Genomic DNA, 21687 nt, shown 5'->3' on the forward strand with positions numbered 1-21687 from the left:
CGTGAATTCAAACATGGCCGGAAGTCTGTGGAAACAGCTCCTAGCCCTGGTTACCCCCCCCCCTTCTGCCATTGATGAGGCATCTGTCCGTCAAGTTGAGGCTGCCATTTTGGAAGATCTGCGCATTACTATTCGCTAAATAGCCCAAGATGTCAAGATTAGTACAGGGTCTGTGGAAACTATCATTCATGACCATTTGCATATGCATAAGGTGTCTGCTAGATGGATTCCCAGGTTGCTCACACCATTCCAGAAGCGAGAACGCGTTGAGTGCTCGAGGATGAATTTGGAGATGTGCCAAGAAGATGAGTCAAAGTTTTTCAAAAGACTGATTACACAGGATGAAACCTGGGTCCATCACTATGATCCAGAGTCCAAAGCCCAGTCAATGCAGTGGAAGTACTTGGACTCACCACCTCCAAAGAAGGCTAGGGTGCAGCCCTCCGCTGGCAAGGTCATGCTCACAATCTTCTGGGACCAGGACGGAGTAGTGATGACAGATTTCCTGGCAAAGGGTACCACAATTACAAGACCCTATTATGCTTCACTTTTGAGGAAATTAAGGGAAGCTATCAAAATCAAGAGGTGGGGCAAGATCAGCAAAGGTACCCTCCTTCTGCAGGACAACGCTCTGGTCCACAACTCGCATGTCAGCAGATCAGAAGCACGGGCGTGTGGTTATGAAATCCTTCCTCATCCTCCCTACTCTCCTGACCTTGCACCTTCTGATTTTCACCTCTTCCCAGCCATGAAGTTGTTTTTGAAAGGAAAGCGTTTCCCAAATGATGCAGCCTTGATTTCTGAAGTCATGTCATTGTTGGAGGACCAACCTGGGGTGTTCTACAAAAACGGTCTCCAGAACTGCATCAAACGATGGGAGAAATGCATAACTCTGGGTGCTTCCTATGTAGAAAAAGACTAATAACTGTGCCAAGTTTCGTTGCTCTACTGCTATGGGAAGTAGGTCAGGGGCATTACTTATTGCCCCTCGTAAAAATGCCTTTGTACGCCTTCAACAAAAATGCTCCAACCGACTCGATTAACAGCAAAATCTCACTGTAGAGGTCCTTAGGTACTGGAATATTTTCTACTCTAATAACCTCTTTCCTTGCATCGCTTTGGAATGCTCTTTCTGTTCACCCTTTCCCCGTTTATATCAATATGCAGAAATTTAAATGCAACATGAACAATCTGGCTTTGTGAAGTTCTTAGTGAACAGTTTTTGTTAAAACAGTTTTATCCTGATGATTGCTAAGCTCTGCTGTAATTTTAAGGTGCCGCTTGACTTGGTGGTTTTTCTTTACAATCCTTATAAGGGCTCTTTTTTTTTTCATAGGTTGTCATCACCTATGAGGCAATTCCTCCTGATACGGCCACCATCTCAATTGCACCTGCCATATAAGCACAACGATCTGCCTTCTGTGAAAGTCTGGCATTTTAGTTTGTTTTACTAATATACATCGAGCGGGCGGAAATCACCAGCATCGAGGCCATGCTGCTGAAGTCACAGTTATGCCGGGTCGGGCACGTCTCCAGAATGGACGATCATTGCTTGCCCAAGATAGTCCTATATGGCGGACTCTCTACTGGATGTCATGACAGAAGGGCACCGAAAAAAAGATATAAAGACTCTCTGAAGAAGTTCCTCGGTGACTGCCACATTGACCATCTCCAGTGGTCTGCTCTTGCTGTTGACAGTGATACCTGGTGATGTACTGTACACCAGGCTGTCGCTTCCTTTGAAATCTCCTGCACAGAGAATCTGCAGGGGGAACGCTGCAGGAGGAAGATTCGGGAAGCCTCAGCAGCCACACCTGACGTGACGTTTGACTGCAGCCACTGTGGCCAAACCTGCTTGTCCCGCATCGGGGTCATCAGCCACAAGCGTGTCTGAGAGACAACGTGGAAAGCACCCTTCATAGAATCTTCGTTTGCGAAGTACTGCCAAGAGACTAATATACACTATCTGAAATAAAATAAATAAATTTAATAAATTACAAACAACAAAACCATGAATAACTTAAATAAAACCAACATTTTAGTATTTTGTTTACAAGTTTTATAGGTGTTTTAAAATTTTTAATTTCACAAAGTGTTCCATTATTTTGTCGAATCTCTGTTAAAATCAAGTAGGAAATAATTTCTTCGCTACAACTTACAGAAGAGATGATGTTAGTCTTTCTCTATTCGATTGAGCTTATCGTCCATTAGATTATGAAATCAAATTTATACACTTATTAGAAAGCCCTCAAGTATTGCCCGGTCATAAAATATGCTTAAATATGATATTTTAATTTAAGCAGATTTTGTATTTATTATTATAGAGCCAATTGATTATTATATTGTACCCAATATATATTAGTGATTTCAAAAGTTTAAAAATCGATGCCTCCGTTCAGTCTCGAAAGACAAAGGATAACCCCTGTAAGGGCAGTTGTGCTTGTAATTGTGTGGCAAGGGTTGTGCAATTCTCAACCACACCTCTCCTGAATTGGTACTGTTTGAGTCCAGTGGCAAGAAGTCTAGAACAACTAGAAATAATGCCGAGATAAGCAGAGAACACATACACCACCTGGAAGTCCTAAATGATCACCCATTTAGTACTGATCAGTTTCAACGTTGCTTAACTTTTGTGATCCTGCGGGAACTAGTATGTCAACGTGATTATGCTATATTTGTTTTACTTTTTTTTTAATTAAAAAAAAAGGTATATATATATATATATATATATATATATATATATATATGACTTGGATGCCATCAACTAGAATCCAAACCAAAACATTTAGCTCTCCAGCAGTATTTACTACCATTTGACCTAAGGACGCATGCATATAAAAATTTTACAAATTAACACAGTTAAAGATACAAATGTATATTTGTGCACACGTAGAAGATACGCATTGACTTAACTTACGCCTACCAGGTTCCAATTTTTCAGTTTTGACCACTTAGAAACTCTTCTTTTTTTTTTTTTCTAGCTAAAAACCAAATCAAATTTGTTCTACAGGTTCTGATATCCTATATATACTGTTTCAAGTCTGTAGGCCAAAGATTGACTGAGTAGTTTGGTAGAAACCGTTCCACACACACACACACACACACACACACACACACACACACACACACACACACAAGGTTACTTATATCTATAACATTTTACATTTTAAAAGCGATAAAAACCGTGCATGAAATCTAACGAGGCAAAGTGGCTCATTAGTAAAATGCTAGACTGCCAATAGTGTAGCCGTCAGTTTGATTCGTCGTGTTGATTGTTTCATGCTGATGGCGGGTTCCTATTTACAATGCCTCCCCACGGGGCAGAGTTAGACACCAGGGTCGTTTTTTAACGTGGAGAAAAGGAACAAAAATAAAAATTGTCTCAGTCATGAAGAATATCTCCTTCACTGACAGATAACAAGAAATTGAAGTGCAGCATCTGAAGAACAGATGGTATTTATTTGCTCCCCCACCGAGCAAATTAGGCACAAGGCCGATTTTTAATGTGAGGAGTGAAGGGAGGGGGAAGGGAAAAAGGGGACCAGCTCTCAAGAGGTGGGAAATGGGAGCTGGTTAAAGGTCAGGCATGTGGGGTTGCCCCACATCTGGTCTTTGCTAGTCATAGCTGGTCTTTGCTAGTCATAGCTTGCAGCATCTGCCGGAACAGATACTACACTTTGATCTTGTCCCGAAGGCCAAATGGCGGGTTAATCCCAGAAACTTGTGTCCATGGATATATTTTGTGTACGTAAAAACATTTTTAAAATATCCAAATCAAATATTTAAATTTTTATTTTTTTTTATTTATTTATTTATTTATTTATTTTTTATTTTTTTTACATAGGGATCCCCACTTATCAAGTCCGAGAAGCCACTCGAGGATAAAGGTTATTGAGTGTAAAGTAGTCAATTGGATAATTTTGTAGTAATCGTTATAAGTGGAAATTTGGTAAATTGGATTATTTAAGAGGACGGTTCATCAGGAATTTATTTACGTAGGACTTGAAGACAACTAAATTGATATTTAATAAATAAGAATAATAGTAAATGGATAAAAATACGTTCCGTCAAAAAAGTGGAGGGGGGGGGGGGAAGCTACACAAAAAAATAAAGTAAATAAATGGGAGGTAATCTCTCTTCTCTTCACTGCTTAGGGAGTGAAAATTAAAAATACAAGAAAGAAAAAAAACAATAGTTCAAAACTTCTTATACATGGCTAAAAATAACAACAGACCTTGTATATGTATTAGGTAGCGTAGATACATACATCATCTTGTAAAGGTGTCAGGTTTGTGCTTGACATTCATTTGTCAAATTGATGTGAGAGTGAGTAAAATATTCGAGGGACACAGAAACAATGTAATACGTTAGAATTCTTTTGGCAGATGCGCATATCACCGCTGGAAATGGCGATAATAAGAGAAATTCGGTGACGAGCTGTCTAATGAGATACAAGACCGAGCTCTGTGGGAAATGCGGGTTTTCAAAGTAGCAAATGAGAAAAGCTCGAGCAACAGCTGGTTTGTTCGGTGGCCCTCATTTTACCATCAGACTTTCACTCCAATGGGTCGCACTCTATTGAGTGTTTTTTTTTTTTTTTGCTGTGAATGACAGATGTTAATGTCTACTTGTTCTGCACTGTTTACGCATGATATAATCATTGTTGTGTGGTGGAAAGCGCAAAAGAAACAACGCTGTATGTTCAAAAGTTGACAGACATTACGTAAATGAATATGGAACCTGTTTTATCTTTTATTTGTTTTACTGGGGGGGGGGATCACGGCTTATCAAGGCCCGAAGGTCACTCGAAAATTAGAGTTAATGAATGGCAGCTGGAAAGCAGCTCCGCAGTATTGGACTCCACAGACAGACGGTTCTAGGAGAGAAACTTTGTTCATGGAATTTACATTTAGTTTTAGATGATAAGAAAAATTGTTAGCAGTTGTTGTAGATAAACGAGTACCTGCTTCAAATGTTCCAAAAGTCGTACTTAGCAGCTCTTCCCCAAATATGGCAAATGTACTCCATCTTAGGGCATTTGAAACATATTATCTTTCCACTCCTAATACATACTTGCAGCAATATTCCTCCCTCTGCACCGGTTGCACATTATTGTGAGTAAATATAATGTACATATTGAATTTGCTAATGAACAACCGATTTTGACAATTACTTGTTGATGTAACTGCCTAAGGAGGAGGTAATGCCTGGGAGGACGGTCTCAGAACAGAAAGTGTTAAATGTTCTTCTTGGCTTTTGCATTTACCTTTGTTTTCTTTTTCTTCTTCTTCAACAAAAACAACACACAAAAAAAACGGTTCTCTAGGGTTCTTAGCCTTCATTCAGGCCAGGATCAAAGTGTAATATCTGTTTTGATGCTGCACTTCACTTTTTTGGTCTCGGTTTGTTGAGGAGAAATCCTTCATGACTGATACATTTTTTACTTTTGTTACTAACCACAGTGCCTCTTTTTGGCAAGCTGCTCCCCCCCCCCACACACACATTAAAAACCGACCTTGTGTCTGACTCTGCCCTTGTGGAGAGGCAAGTAAACAAAAAAAAAAAAAGAAAAAAAAAACTAGAAAATTATGGATGTTTGCTATCGCCCTTAGCATTTTTCTGGATTGGTTAATGAAAATAACGACTATTTCTTTTTTGGTGGAGGGTGAGGGGGGGCGAGTTTTTATCTTGAAGTTTTGCGTGTACAATGAAACTTGCTATAAATTACTGCTTTTAATGCTATATCCTCCCACCCACCCTCAAAGTAGTTCCCTGTCCTTAACTAGAAAATTATTACCTCTTGTCTGTATTTCTTAGTGTCTTCCTAGACTTGTTCATGAAGATAACGACTATTTTGAGGGTGATGAGTTTTCATTTTGTAGTTTTACACATACGATGAAATTTGCTATAAATTACTGTTTTTAATATTTATTATTATCATTATCTTACAAAACATAGTTTAAATAACAATGAATTGTATGGGAATAATGCCGAAATTCTAAAAAAGGTACTTGTACAGTTTAATCAAGATATTAAATAAATGAAAATGTCGAAAAAAGGTTATATTGTACGTATCCGTTTTGGATTGAAGATCTCCGAAAAAAAAATTTAACTTAATTTGATCGAGTAGTTTATTTTTTATTTATTTATTTTTTTTTTTTACAGCGAAAAACACGTTTTTTATGAGAGCGCAATGGAGGTAGCCATCTTTAAATTTTTTAACATGCCACGGAGAGATAACTCAGTTTAAAGTGCCGACACTCCCTCCCCATCTTTAATACTAGCTTTTCTTCCTAAAAATCGAAACATGACTGCATTTTGATCGGTATCATAACAATTTTTTTTTTTGTAAAAAAAAAACTACTCGATCAAATTAAGTGAACTTCATTCCATAACAGATACGTACAATATAACCTTTTTCGATATTTTCATTTTTTTAATGTCTTGATTAAACTATAAAAGTACCCTAAAAATCTTTTTGACTCTAAATAATTTGAACGATTAAGTAACCTAATTTTTTTTTAGATGACGATTAATAATTTGTGTTATTTGGATATTCTAGCTACTATTCTCGTCTGTGCAGAATTTCGAATAGAACCCTTTATTTAATCCACGTGAGGGAAGGGGTAGCATGCTCTTGTTCTGTTAGCTATGACCAGGTAAAAATCTTAAGTAATTCACAATTGTATTGGTCATATCACATGCACTGAGTATTGAAATTTCAATCTCTAGAAGAGTGTCATTTAGAACTGAATTATACTTAGCACTTTATCCATTACGCCACAGGTCCTTGTTAATGGAATAAGAGCATGCTACCCACGCGGATTAAATAAAGAATACCATTCAAAATTCTGTATAGATTCTTAAGTTCGAATGCAAGATTTCTGAGTTCAACAAGGTACACCTGAAGAAGGTCGGAGGTTACATCAGCCAAAATATTGTGAGGGTAACACTCAGTAGTCAAATAATTCAAATTCAATTAAAAAAAAGTTCCCCAGTTCGAAAATATATAACTGAAGAAGGCCGGAGATTACATCGGCCGAAATGCTGTGAATATAAACAACAATGATGAGAAAAGTTGTTCCAATAATGAAACTAATGCATACTAGCAACAATATGCCTCCCCACCGATTGCATATATTTGTGAGTAAATATCATGTAAGTGTTGAATTCGCTAATGAACAGCCGATTGTGACAACTACTCCCTGGGATGGTCTCATGACAACAGAATAAATATTACATTATTTCTTCCCAACAGAGAGTGTTGCTCCCGGTGTTTATTTAGAAACGAAGTAATTAAGGTCGAATATAATAATTATTAAAGGAGAATGCTGGAATCGAACTCGGTTATCAAAAGTTAAAATAAATACATATTGTCATTTATATACGACTCCAGGAATGCAGTGGAATTATCCATTGTAGTTATAAATAACTATAAAAACAAAGTTAGGTCAGAGGAATAATGAACAATGAAATTAAGGAATGTCCTTTTTGTCGCCAGGACACGTGTTGGAAGCATATGCAATATCCACGTGCAAAACATGCACATGTTGGCGACGTTCTGACGTCACAAAGAAATATAGATTTAATATATACAGTTAAGTTAGAGTTCGAATTTAGAGAGTTGAGAGACAGAGCAGCCAGAGTTCAGTTCGAGTTGAGTTGGAGAAAGAGTTAGCCTAAGCTCCTTCAGAAAGCGAGGGGTGGGGAAGAGAAGACAAAATGTAGCAATCTAACACGGCATTGGATTCCTATCATTCTCATCACCAGCTGGAAAATAAGTGTCTTCATATTGTTATGTATTCCTTTGTCGTATTGTATAAGAAACTTTGTATGAAACCTTTTCCAAAGTGTTGACTGTATCTCCCTCATCAATAATGTATCTCCTCTCCGTGTTTAAAGAACTGTTCATTGCACGCCTCTCTTCACATCTATATCCCTTCTATTATAAATGTGAACTCCCCAAGTAATTGGGTCGTCGTCATTGCTTTGTAACTCCGTTGTATGTTGTCTCCCTCCCCGTTATGAACCTCCTATACAACAAAAGGAGGTAATGCCGAGGAGGATGGTGACAGAACCGATGCTATACTACTCCTCTCCCCGAAATTAAAAGATAGTACAAGTTAATAAACTGTAGTAATACTGTAGCTTTGGATTCAAACAGACAGATACCGAATCTCCATTAGTAATAGATAGGAGACCTATTTTAAAGTTTTCCTTCTCCTAGGTTCGTTGCCAAACCGAAGGTTTGAAGACGTAACCTACACTACTATTTAACGCATACCTATGTGGAGTAGTAGATAGTGAAGATGGGACCGAGAGATACACAGCTGTTGTATTTGTATCCTTCCAAAATGCTCATACAATTTTCCAGACAACCGAATAACACTATCCACGACACAACCCACGATACGTGTTGGGAAAAATAAGTTCCGCTTTGTTGAACATGTTTCAAAATATTAAAAAAAAAATGTGTTTATGTCGCACCAAGGAATATTTTTCCGATAAATAACGTTTTGATCGTTCAGACGATAATTATAGAATTATTACGATCATTATATCCGTGCATCACCCCCTCCCCCATCTCCGATTAATCATCCAAATTGCGACCAATTTATTGATTTCAGAATATCAATAACTCTAAGGAAACAATCCATTTCTTAATCTATAAACGCGGTAAATATTTTTTATTAGATTTCCAGCAAATTGATTCTGGATTCACTTCACGCACGGATAATATTTGCGTCCGAAATTTTTCAGAGGAGAAATTATTATTATCATAAAGTGGTTTAATTAATTTTTTTAACTCGGCTTATTTTTAAATTGAAAGCCATTTTTGGTTTCAGAAGAAAATGAAAAAAAAAAAAAAAAATGAAAAAAAAATGAAAAGAAAAAAAAAATGAAAAAAAAAAAAAAAGAAGCCCTGTTCCAAACAAAATGTCAGTCGTCAATCAGAAAAGCTTTGAATTGTAAAAGCGAAGACGAAGAATTGGATTTTCCGTTGGGTAGTCGTTCTGTACAAATGTCGTTCTGTAAAAGTGTCGGATTGTAAAAGTCTGCAGACGTAGAGCGAATTCCTTCTCGTGCTAGACACGAAAAAATCATGTGAAAGATTTAATATTTTTATGGAGCAATTCTGGTTTCTGATTGGTTGCTAGCAGAAGTGGCTCCATTTGATTGGCCAGTTCTTATCGCCAGTGTCTATTAGTAGAATCTTTCAATCATTAGTGGGGATGAGTCTCCTTGCTGCTTAGGCGGCTTGGAGACTGGGTAGAGTACTCGTCAAGGATCCATTCTTGACACTCAGCCCGACAGGTGCGGGGCTGGAAACCAGCCCAGTACCTATCGGACTGAGGTACACCGTTTGAGTATCACTCAGGAGGTCCACCCTTTCAGACCTTGCCACCTGGTTTTCGGGTTGGGCAAGTTTATTGCTTGTTGCCTAAGGCGCTCCGACCGGGAAATGCCGATAGGGATGCCCAGGCAATTTTTGTAATAACAAGAGTGCTCCTCCTTTAGGGAACCTTGTCTCATTTCCACCTTCTGACCTTGTGTCACACTTTGCTGTGGTAGACAACAAACAAATATCTACCCTCTCATTATATAAAAAATATTGCAACACTTATGAATGAGCGTCTGAGTGCAATCATTGCACAGACTGTGATCGTCGGCTCGTTGGGCTAGTCTAAAATCATTGCTCGATTCCGATACCGGTCACAGTGTCAATGTGGTATTAGTTATGTAAAAGAAGAATTCTTTATCCAAATAAAATTACAGCTCCAGTTTAAAACAAGTAACAATGATTTTTTTATATGGAAATTGCTCTAGCTAAGGCATGAAGCCACTTGATGTAAGAGCTAAAAAAAAATACTAATACTTAAAGGTAAAAAAAACTAACTAACAATAGTTGTTAGATGGATAGATACCGACCCAGAGAACAGCAATTCTTCCCCCTTTGTCAGAAACATCGCGAGTGAGGACTAAGGAAGCAGACTAAAACATATAACGATGAAGTGAACTATGTAGATTGACTATTCAATAGTATATATATATATATATATATATATATATATATATATTATTGAATAGTCACTCTGCATAGTTCACTTCATATATATATATATATATATATATATATATATATATATATATAGTTTGCTCACAATATTATTTGGTAGAGATAATTTTAAAATTTTAGAAAACCATTATTATGAAATGAATAAAATCATTATTATTAAATGAATAAAATTATTTTTTCCCCCCTGATACTTTCCATGTAAAACGCCTTTTTAAACGAAAACTTGTTTGTTTTTTGTTTTGTTTTAGTTTCCCCCGCCCCTTTTTTAGTCTTTATTTTTTTACTATAGCCATCAATAATACCAAACGTAGCCTTTTCTCTCTCCATGAACTTTAGGGTTAATACCATCAGAAAAATGAAGAGGTGTGTATATATATATATATATATATATATATATATATACCTCTTCATTTTTCTGGTGGTATTAACCCTAAGGGGTCAGCGCTTATATATATATATAATGAAAGTGCTCAAGGATAAGAAACGAGTTACTTAAAGGGGTTAACATAATTATTATTATAGTAAATAATTATGTTAGCCCCTTTAAGTAACTCGTGTCTTATCCTTGAGCACTTTCAGTTGAATTAAAGTCGGTCAATTTTGTTCTTATGTGCAGATCATCATATAATGATTAGATCACTTTGACAGACGTTAAAAAGCATTTAAAAAATAAATGTTTAAAATTCAACAGCATTTCTCGCGGTTAACGATAGCCGAATGAATTAGATCCTTGCTATCTATCGACTGGTGTTAATCATGACACCCTGCACTGAGGATTCCCGAAAGGATGAAACACTAGTGTCCGTAGGCATTTAATAATTATTATAGTGTGTGTGTATATATATATATATATATATATATATATTAATACTTTTATTTCATTATATTCTTACTTGTGTCACAATAGAAGCTTATTTTCTTTGAAGTTTATAACGATTCTGGTTTTCTTCTACTAAACAACAGATTTGTTTACATCGACTGAAATGATGAGAATAATAGTCCGAATGATCCAAAAGATACGAATCCTTGGACGTACTTGGCTTTTATATAGATAGAGAATTGCATCAGTAGTGAGATATCTTCTGGAGCGGTAGAAGGATCCCACCATCTTTCCAGCGACCTTGGCAACAGACTTGATGTATGTGTTCCATTTCAGATCAGGAGTAAAGGTCAAATCCAGAAGCTTGTCAAAACACAGAGCCTCACCCAGACGAGAGCCATCCATCACAATTGATGCCAGATGGGGATCAGAGCGTTGATGATGTAAGGATAGGAGTTTGGTTTTGGATGCATTAAAGGTAACCAGCCACATCTTCCCCCACTGAACCACGTGCTCGAGATCAGAGGAGAGAGAATCAGAGAGAACTTTGTCATTTACAGCCTTTGATGTGTTGCCGTAGATGGTCGTGTCATCAGCATAGATGTCAACGAATGATTTAAGTATGTGTTTAGGGAGGTCATTGATGTAGATCAGGTAGAGAGTTGGGCCCAGGATTGAACCCTGAGGGACTTCAGCATTTATATTGCAGGTCTCCGATTTTTGTCCATCTACCACTACTCTTATGAGCCTATCGGAGAGAAATGATTTAATGATTGAGAAAACATTTCCAGTTATACCGTAGCTGGAAATATTGTGAAGTATACCCTTATGCCATACCTTGTCGAAGGCCTTTGATATGTCAAGAGCAATTGCCCTAGAAAGGAAGCCTTTGTCAAGAGATTCACTAATCCTGTGGGATATAATCGTCAGCACATCTGCGGTAGATCTTGCAGAGCGGAAACCATATTGTGTGTCACTAAGAAGGTTATTCCTGCTTAGGTGGTTGACTATTTCTCTATTTAATATGGATTCCAGCAACTTACTCATAACACACAGGAGACTTATTGGTCTGTACTTAGAGGAAGATGACTTATCACCTGAATTCTTAAATACAGGGCAAACTGATGAGGTCTTCCAGGGAGTCGGAAAACACTTCTCCTTAAGGCAGCGCTTAAATAGTTTCGTAAGTATGGGAGCAAGTTCTGGTTGAAGCTTTTTTAACACTATAATTGGGATGCCATCAGGGCCAGTTGCTTTACTGGAATCTAGGTTCTTGATTAGCTTGGCGACCTCATGCACGGATATTTGTATGTTACCTAGCTTGTTCTGTGTTATAGGAGGAAATATGGGGAGTTGATGGCCTTCGTCGCATAGGGTAGAATTAGCTGCAAAGTTCTTTGCAAATAGTTTGGCCTTGTCTGACGCTGACGAGATGACCTCTGGTCCATTGATAATGGTTGGGATAGAACGCACACTTCTGTTCAGGATCCTATTTGTTATTTGCCAAAACTGGTGGGAACCAAGCCGCTGATCAGCTACCTTGTAATTAACAGGCTGGGCATATAGCTCTCTTGCATTTTTTATTACTCTTTTACAGTGGTTGCTGGCAGTCCTGAAAGCAGCTTTAGTCTCAGTGCATCTATTACGTTGGTAGCTATGGAAAAAGTGATTTATGTGCGCGATAGCAGCAGCACATTCTGGGGAGAATGTTCAGATGCCTTGATCATGCAAAGATCAAGTGTTAGTTAGCTCCTGTAAAGAGGGGCCCCTTGATTTCTGAGAACTATCACTAAAGTTAAATGAAAAAAAAAAAAAAAAAAAAAAAAAAAAAAAAAGAAAGTGAATACCTGAAACGCTGATCATGGACGTAGCCACGTATTGTAATTCCGTAGCGAGTTTCATTAACATTGACGTGGATCATCACGGGTTATAATTAGCCGACGTCATTTACAACGAATTGACTGTCGGCACAATCATTCTGTAATTTCCGCTTGCTTAATTAGATTTGTTGCGTCCCTTCAAACGGGAGGGTTGCCGATCCTTTCTGAGTATTTTGTTTTCACGTATTGCTAATGCTTCAATCAAGTGGTTGAATATTGGGGAGCATTGAGTTCAGTGTCACCCTGACCTGTGATTCTCAAAGGACCTTTTATGGTGTGACATTGGCCCCAGATGGATTGAGCCTGCTTTTTAGGGAATATTAAACCACAGATTGGAGCTTAGTCGAGCACCTGCCATGAAAATAACGATGGAGTAGAAAAAGACTAGCGACATCTTTTCTTTGAGAAACGGGGCTGTTGGAAAAAGAAGAGGACATGCTCCATTATATTGCAAAGTCGATTTTGTACTCTTTAATTTTGTTATTCATTCTTTGATATGTTTGTGTTAATGTCGCATTATTTGTCACTAACGATGGGGGCGGGGCTGGCCCTGTAGTAAATGCTTGAATATATTTTATTTCATAAGAATTCCGTGTTTATTATTACAAAGCCAATTCTCTGTTGAATATTATATTGTACCTAATATATAGTACCGATTTCAAAAGTTAAAAAAAAAAAATGACTTAGCTGCCATCAATCGAAACCAAAATATTTATTGTTCCAGCCACGTTCCCTATCATTTAAGCTATCAACAGATCAAAAAAAAAAAAAAAAGATTCAATATACAACGACTTGAAAAAATGAATTGAGTTTGGGCATGCGCAGAAAGAAGTAAAAATATGTCTGCAATTTGAAATGGACATTTTGCATTTCAATGTGCCGACATATTTCTGTGCGCATTATTCATCCATCCAAACAAAGATTTTGTTCTTTATAAGCCATCCTTGATATATGATGACTATTTCCTGTTAATTTCAGTGTTATGTGATTAGTAGTTTAAAGGTTTATCGGTTAAATATTCACAGACGCAAATACATACATACATCTACTGTTTTGCTTATATAGATTACTGAATGTCGAATAATTTTTTCACTGTTTATCTCTCTGCCATAAAACAGTGATGATGAAATAGCGTAGCAATTTAAAATGGAAATATATGTACTAGGAAATGTTTTTATTTTGCGATTTTTGAATTGAACTAACGTTTCAATCAGGTGGTTGAATATTGGGAAGCATTAAGATTAGTATCAGCTTGACCTGTAGTTTGTAAGGGACACATATCTAGTTCAGCATTGACCCTTGATGAACTGAGCAAACTTTCAAGGGAATATTAAACCAGTTTGGGGCTCAGTCGAGCGTTTTTTATGATAATAATGGCATAAAAATCATAATGATAAGAGAAAAACTAGCAACTGTGAGAAAGAAGCTGTTGGAAAGAGAAAGGATATTTCTTCCACTAGATTTCGAAGCCGATTTTGTACTGTGTCAATGCAAGAAAGAGTGTTCTGGGCAGCACCTCCTCAGATGTGTCAGCAGTACTCCATTTTGGAGGATATCTGATTCTAATGTAGATAGTTCTCCACGCTATAATAAGAGAAATGTGTATGTATAAAACTGCTGAACAAATCCATTTCAAGTTTATAGGAAATTTGAGACGGTGTAATGAGGTAAGTTGATATATCTATTCCAGGAATAATGGACTTACCCACGGACTATAAATATAGTTACATCTAATACGTCCTGGGGTAGCGGTTCGTGGTAGTTATGGCTTCAGTATCATGACGTGTACTTCTGTAACATAGTTTTGCTAATACACTTTATGTTTATCATTCAAACACAGTAGTGTTTGACTATATGGTTAAGTGGCAGTTGTGATCATTTAGAACTGCTTTAAACCTTCACTCATTTTTTTACCAAATTCCAAACAATTATTGCAGTTTATAGATCACCTTTTCAGCTATATTGTGAAAAAGAATTTTCAATTTTCGTTCAGTAAAACAAAAGTTATAATAAATTTACTGGTGTTTAAAATTGTAAAAAAAAAAAAAACGTAAGGGGGTGAGCGACGTTTTTATGACTGGTTTCCATAGCAACCACGTCGCTTCAGCGACTACTGTTGCTACCAATTCACCACTCTCGCGAAAAGAGATGTAACAAGTGAAACAGAGAGAATGAAAAATAGATAATTGGGGGGATTTTATTGAAGCAGATGAGTGCCGTACGTTGTTATTACATATGTGTATGTTATGTTTATGGGGGCAAAAAATAAGATTGAAATTAAACAAAGAACAAGTGAATTTACTGGAAGCCTGGAAAAATCATGGATTACGATAGAAAAATGCGAGCATGAAAAGTAATATGGTTAAGCTTAAACATGGAAAAGTAAAGGACTAGTTGTTAAAACTAGAAAAGAAAAGGACAAGATATTCTAGTAAAAAATATAATAAATTTATAACTTAAAATATTGCAGCATTAAGAATTTTTTTAAATTCAATTTCTAACATTATATAATCAATTCTTAATGCTGCAATATTTAAAGTTATAAATTTATTATATTTTTTACTAGAATATCTTGTCCTTTTCTTTTCCAGTTTTAACAACTAGTCTTTTAGTTTACCATGTTTAAGCTTAAGCCTTATTACTTTTCATGCTCGCATTTTTCTATTGTAATTATACCAATGTGTTTATCTGGATTATAACTGGCCTGCAAAACTACAACAACAAAAAAGCCAATCTGTTTTCATATTGAGATGTTTTCTTTTCTGTTTTCTATACGCCTTCTCTCTCTCTCTCTCTCTCTCTCTCTCTCTCTCTCTCTCTCTCTCTCTCTCTCGTCGTTTTTTTACCCCCTTTTAATTTTCACTTTCAGATATTCTCTTTCTTTTGTTCTTTCTTTCTTTCTTTCTTTCTTTAACTTTGCCGATTCAGGCGTCATCGTACATGAATATTAATTCGAACACTAGCGAAGGATAGTAAGACTAGTTATTACTGTGAAAGTGTTACAAGGAGGAATCTGAGATTGAGGCTCAGTCGAACACTTTCTACAAAATAAAACCTCTATCTATTTCTATGAGAGAGAAGTTGTAAAGAATGGAATAGATTTGTACTCACTAGATTGTGGAGTTAATTTTCTACTATGTTAAGGCAAGAAAAAGTTCTTTGAACGGCACCTCGCAAGATGTGGCAGTACTAATATACGTATGTTAACGACATTCATATTAAATATATATGATGAGTAACATTTTTATTAACACTCAAGATGTAACACATGCTTCCACCAAAGATATTTGAGTACTTGTACATCTATGTTAACGCACTGAAATAATAACGTTATTATTTAAACAGCCATTCTTAACATGGGGAGGGGAGGATGATTTGTAATTATTCTGTACTTTTACCTAAGAATTTAATAAACAAAATTATTGCAAAAATTGAATACTATTTTTTAAAAAAAAATAGCGTGGTAACATAGATGCATAAGCAGCAATATTTGATATTTTATTTCATCAATTTAGTAACGCGTGGGTAGAGAAAATAAATTAATTCTTAACACATGTGGGATGTTGCTAACGATGGCTGTGTATTGATTGACGATTACTGCTCATGTTAATTAAAAATATTTGTGAAGAAATGAAAACATTTTATTTATTACTAGTTTGTCTACGACAAACTGTATCATAAACAAGGCAAGTACCTTGTTCCCATGAACAAAAAAATGCACAAATTATTCACGCAAAAAGTAATGGGAAGACAGGTTTGTATTACTGTACACATAGATTCGAAAAAGTTGTCAAAAAGCAAATATATAACAAATAAATATTATCAAAGGCAAGATAAGTTATTTTTCTACCTAACTGGATATATTTTTCGTGTTTTTATTCAATGTAACATGTTTATTCAGCTCGAAAAACATGCAGTGTTTACCGATGTATTGGAAAATTCAAAATGGCGCCCGACACTCTCTTTAACATGGTAAGTTTGGGAAAAGGTGTTATAAATAATAAACTAGACAAAATACTATTAAAAAAACACCGAATATATGTCAACTTATGTCACGGTAACATATAATGAGCGAATTTCTAACAGTATTTTGTCCGGTTTATTATTTATAACATCTTTTCCTGAACTTACCGTGTTAAAGAGAGTGTCGGGCGCCATTTTGAATTTTCCAATACATCGGTAAACACTGTATGCTTTTCGAGCTGAATAAGCATGTTACATTGAATAAAAACACGAAAAATATATCCAGTTAGGTAGAAAAGTAACTTATCTTGCCTTTGATAACATTTATTTGTTATATATTTGTTTTTTGACAAATTTTTCGAATCTATGTGTACAGTAATACAAACCCGGGAAGACTTACATTTTTTGGGGAGGCGTTTTCTGTTATGGTATAGGCTTCAAAGCTGGTGCTGCTTGTAGTGCATCTGACAGGGAAATTAGAATGAAATTTGGTCTTACTTCTTGACCATGGAAATAATGATATAGTAGAGGAAGACTAAGGACATCACTTCTGAGGGAAAGGGGTTGTAAAAAACAGAAAAAAAAACTAGATTGAAAAGTTGATTGTATATACTGTCAAGATAAGAAAGTGCTTTTTAGATATCTCTAACGTGATATGGTGACAGTACTAATACATAGGATGAGGACATCATATTTATATTAAGGATATATAACAAGTAACGTTTTAAAGTTCTTAATTTTTTTAGATGAGAGCTGATTATATTACTTGTATTGATCGGACTATTGTTCTCATCTTGAGTTGTATTCGTGCAACATTTCGGTCGGATTGGCCTTCGATCGTCCACCATTGTGATCTTTATTAGAGTTGTCTCCCATTTATCAACTAATTTTTCACAAATACGAAACAATAACCATAAAATACAGACTGACTCCAAGAAAATCTATGAAGCCAGTAACTTTTTTCTTTTTCTTTTTCCAAACGTTTGATATTATTGGTGACTGTTGTCAAAAAATAAAGACTAAAAAAAAACAAACGTAATCTGTAATATAAATCTCACCTGTCTGTTTAAATGTATGTATGTATGTATGTATGTATGTATGTATGTATGTATGTATGTATGTATGTATGTATGTATTTATGTATGTATGCCTAAAACTTTCGACAGAGGCGACAGATTTTCATGAGATTGGTATCGTTTTGAAGCGCAACCCTTCGGACGCCAAATATCAAAAATTGGCTAAAAACATTAATTCCTTCACTCTCAAGTAGGCACTTTTCTACTTTTTTTTCCTCAACATACACCTCCAAACACCAGAGCAACGGCGGGCACCCAGGCTGGTAAAAACTAAAAAAAAAAAAAAACAAGTTTTCGTTGAAAAAGGCGTTTCACACGGAAAGTCTCGGGGTGGGGGTGATTTTATTCATTTCATAAAACGTTGCACAAATAACACTCAAGATGATAACACTAATTCGATCAATACAAGTAATAAAAGTAACGTTTTCTTTGGGGTTTTTTTTTAATGTTCAAAATGTAATATATGTTCCCACTAAAAAGTTAGAATAATTGATATGCTATTTAATAAAATTTAGCAACAACACGTGTATACGGAAATTAAATTATCTAAATAATCATAACGCAAAGAAATCTTCAATCAGTAGATTTCCAAGTCGATTTTGTATTCTGTTTAGATAAAAATGAGTGCTATGAGCAGTGTCTCCACAGCAGCGGGTAGAGGTGTCATGCTAAATTCGTTCATTTCAGAGGTTGACAAAATTAGGTTTCTGAATTTACTCTTGATAACCTTTATGTTCAAATTTGCATGAAGTTGAACCAATTTTTTCTTTTTTCTTTTTTTTTTTTTTTTTTTCAAAACCCAATACTGTTTACTGTATTGGCCTTCTTCTCTTCGTGAATATTAACAGAGAACTGCTTGAAGTTTTGATATAAATTTCTAAAGTAGCTGTTTAAAGAATAATTTTAATCCCTGCGGCTATAGTCGGCCAGTCATAGACATCTGCTCATCCGGAAAGAACATTCTATTATCTCTGCAAAATTGTTAATCTCATTCCTTCTCTGTCCGTGTACGGTTCTCTTCAACAAACGCTTGTGTTTACACGTGTCTTTGGATCACTGCAAACTTTTAAATCTTGGCGATCCAATTAAACGTACTCTTGATGTATTTTACATTTTCGTTCAAGAAAAGCTCATTTATATGCACACATTTATTTGTCAGTAAAAATTGAAATTAAAAAAAATTATATAAAAAGGTTTTTACATGCGTACAAGTATCTCTAAAAGAGGTTCTGCCAGGCTTAAGTTTGAAATATGAATATTTTCTTTGTTCTGTTTCATCTAAGTTCGAAATAGTATTATTTTTGTTTTTATTTTTTACAAGGGGGGGATCACCACTTATCAAGGCCTGATGGTTACTCAAGTATAAGGGTTAATAAATGTACAGTAGTCAGCAGGACAATAGTGTAGTAATCGTTAAGTAGTCGGAATTTGGTATAATTAGATTGTTTAAGGGGGACGGCTCAGAAAAAAACTTGTTTACATTGGACTTGAAGACAACCATATTGTAGTCAGCTGGAAAGCAGGCCAGTAGAACAGAGATCCATAGGTGGGCAGTTCTAGGAAAAAAGCTTAGTTCATGGAATCCACATTTAGATTTAGGCACAGATAGAGAGAGGAGGAAATTTTTGATAGTGGTTGTAGATAGACGAGTGTTTTTTTTTTGTGAACGTTTGACAAAGGGGATCATAAATTGGAGCTCAGACGAGCAATCAGAATGAAAATAACGATGTTGTTCGAACTATAACCGGACATAGCTCAAGATATTATGCCTGCATATAAACAAAATAGACCTCTTATGCAATTACTACAAGTTGGATTATTAATATAAAATAGTCTTCACTGTTAGTGCGAGAAAAGGGTCTGATTATAATTTAATTTTCTTTCTTTTTTTTCCATTTAGATAAACTTTACATTTTAAAATGAACGTTATTTCATTTCTCGTTTTATTTTTCTTCTCTTTACAGGTAAGACCATTTTTTTTTTTTCCTTACTGTGGATCTTTCATAAAAGTTTCGTACAAATAATGGAATGTCAGGTTGGTGATCTGTTTCTTTTCTTTGCTTCATTGATTCCATGTGACGTCCATCTTCGGAGTTCGGCTTACTCCACAGGTAACCTGGCAACCAACTCTCCATCTTCAAATATACGTCGTGATGCAACCAACAAAAGTCTCAACATCATGAATAGCGCGATTTATTTCATTGAAGAAAATAATTTTAAAATTTCGCCTCAAAAATTGATATATGTGTAATAAAAACACTAAGGCTTTCATGTCCATACGTACGTTATCACCTTTCACACACATTTTTAAAATTAAGATTGTCCAGAAAAAAAAATATTTTCTAGAAGTGTAAGCCATTTTGAGTTTCAGAACAGTTTCAGATGGTTCGCTGTTACACACAAGTCCTGGGAGGTGACTTGTTTGTAGTAGACAGTTCCACAGAACAAAATATTCTTACCGTGTCGAAACCCGGGAAAAGAACATGTGAAATTGCTCCAGAAAAGGTTTAATATTTATGAAGCAATTCTGGTTTCTGATTGGTTGGTAGCAGAACGTGAATTAATTTGATTCGTCAGTTCTTAGCAGCATCGTTTATAAATAGAATCGTCCGACTGTGTGGGATCATATCCCATTATTCTCAAAATATTGCAACAGTCGGTTTCTATTTAACCCATAGTTGGGACCCTAACAGGTACTACCACTCCGGGTCAGAGTGGACCTGGGAGCAATGGTAATCAAAGGGTAGCTCCACACTCACCAAAGCCCGAAAGCTGAGGCCTCACCATCGGATATAGTTTAAGGTCATATTCAGGACCTAATGTGATAGGAAAGAACGACTTTTCACTCGATGAAGCCAGATTTCGTACTGCCATGAAAGTAAAATATCAGTGTCACTAGTAATTGTCTGTATTTTTGAGATGAGGTGTTTTCATTTATTGAGATTGTCGGACTGACTTCCTCATCTTGGTTGTTATAGTCACAACGTTTCAGCCGTTTTGCCCTCCGGCTTTCATCAGGTGTTTTGTATCGAACTGGGGAACCATTTGTTAGGAGTCTCGAACCCAACCCTTTATTATTATTACGGGGATACCGTGTTCGGACTCCAGCTAGGCTCTGGGACATAGTTGCTGATTCTCTGTTTTGAATGTTACTTTTCACTGCCTTCGTGCAGGATTGAATCCTGAACCCCCGTAATAATAATAAAGGGTTGGGTTTGAGACTCCTAACAAACGGTTCCCCAGTTCGATACAAAACACCTGATGAAGGCCGGAGGGCAAAACGGCCGAAACGTTGTGACTATAACAACCAAGATGAGGAAGTCAGTCTGACAATCTCAATCAGTGTCACTATTTCTTCATCGCAGCTATAAATGAGACCATTCTTTTCTGTCTTGGCTCTATTATGTCACAATAAATGTGTTACACAACAATACTGGACTAGCCAACATCCAGATGACCCTATAATTAACCTCACTGTCTCGGCATACAAAAGTCTGCTCATCATAATTTTATTTATTTTATTATTTTTTACATATATATTTAGCTCTCCTAAAGTTAGAGTTGAGCGCAAAGGAAAAGAAGAAAGCAACAACAACAAAAACAATAACAACATCAAAAACAGCAACAACATCAAAAACAGCAACAACATCAAAAACAAAAACAACAACAACAATATCAAAAACAACCTGCTGCTGTTATCATTCCATCGTTTATGGGGGATGAAAAATTGTTTGTTAATAAGAGAATGTGTAATTATGAGGGAGGGTGACTCAACAAACGACGGTGAGTTGAAGTTGGTTAATTTGGGGACCCATTTCATTCGATTGGAGGCGGAAAAAGTTTTCATTGGATGCTGTTGTGATCTGCTAG

At 36.1% G+C, this 21687-nt stretch overlaps 1 protein-coding gene across 9 annotated transcripts in view; it reads left to right on the forward strand.

Annotated features, from left to right (window-relative positions):
- Window positions 1-21687, forward strand: part of LOC145247311 (sodium-driven chloride bicarbonate exchanger-like) — a 492947-nt gene that overhangs the window by 162328 nt on the left and 308932 nt on the right. The window contains exon 1 of one of the 9 annotated variants that reach the window (XM_080108944.1): window positions 2532-2650. The exons of the other annotated variants lie outside the window; for them this stretch is intronic. The gene's annotated coding sequence lies outside the window, so the exon portion shown is untranslated. Of the gene's footprint in view, window positions 1-2531; window positions 2651-21687 lie in introns of those variants that run through there. 9 annotated transcript variants of the gene reach the window in all.

This window comes from Euprymna scolopes, chromosome 25 (assembly GCF_053919585.1).
Source record: "Euprymna scolopes isolate OS-2025 chromosome 25, ASM5391958v1, whole genome shotgun sequence".
Taxonomy (NCBI): domain Eukaryota; kingdom Metazoa; phylum Mollusca; class Cephalopoda; order Sepiida; family Sepiolidae; genus Euprymna; species Euprymna scolopes.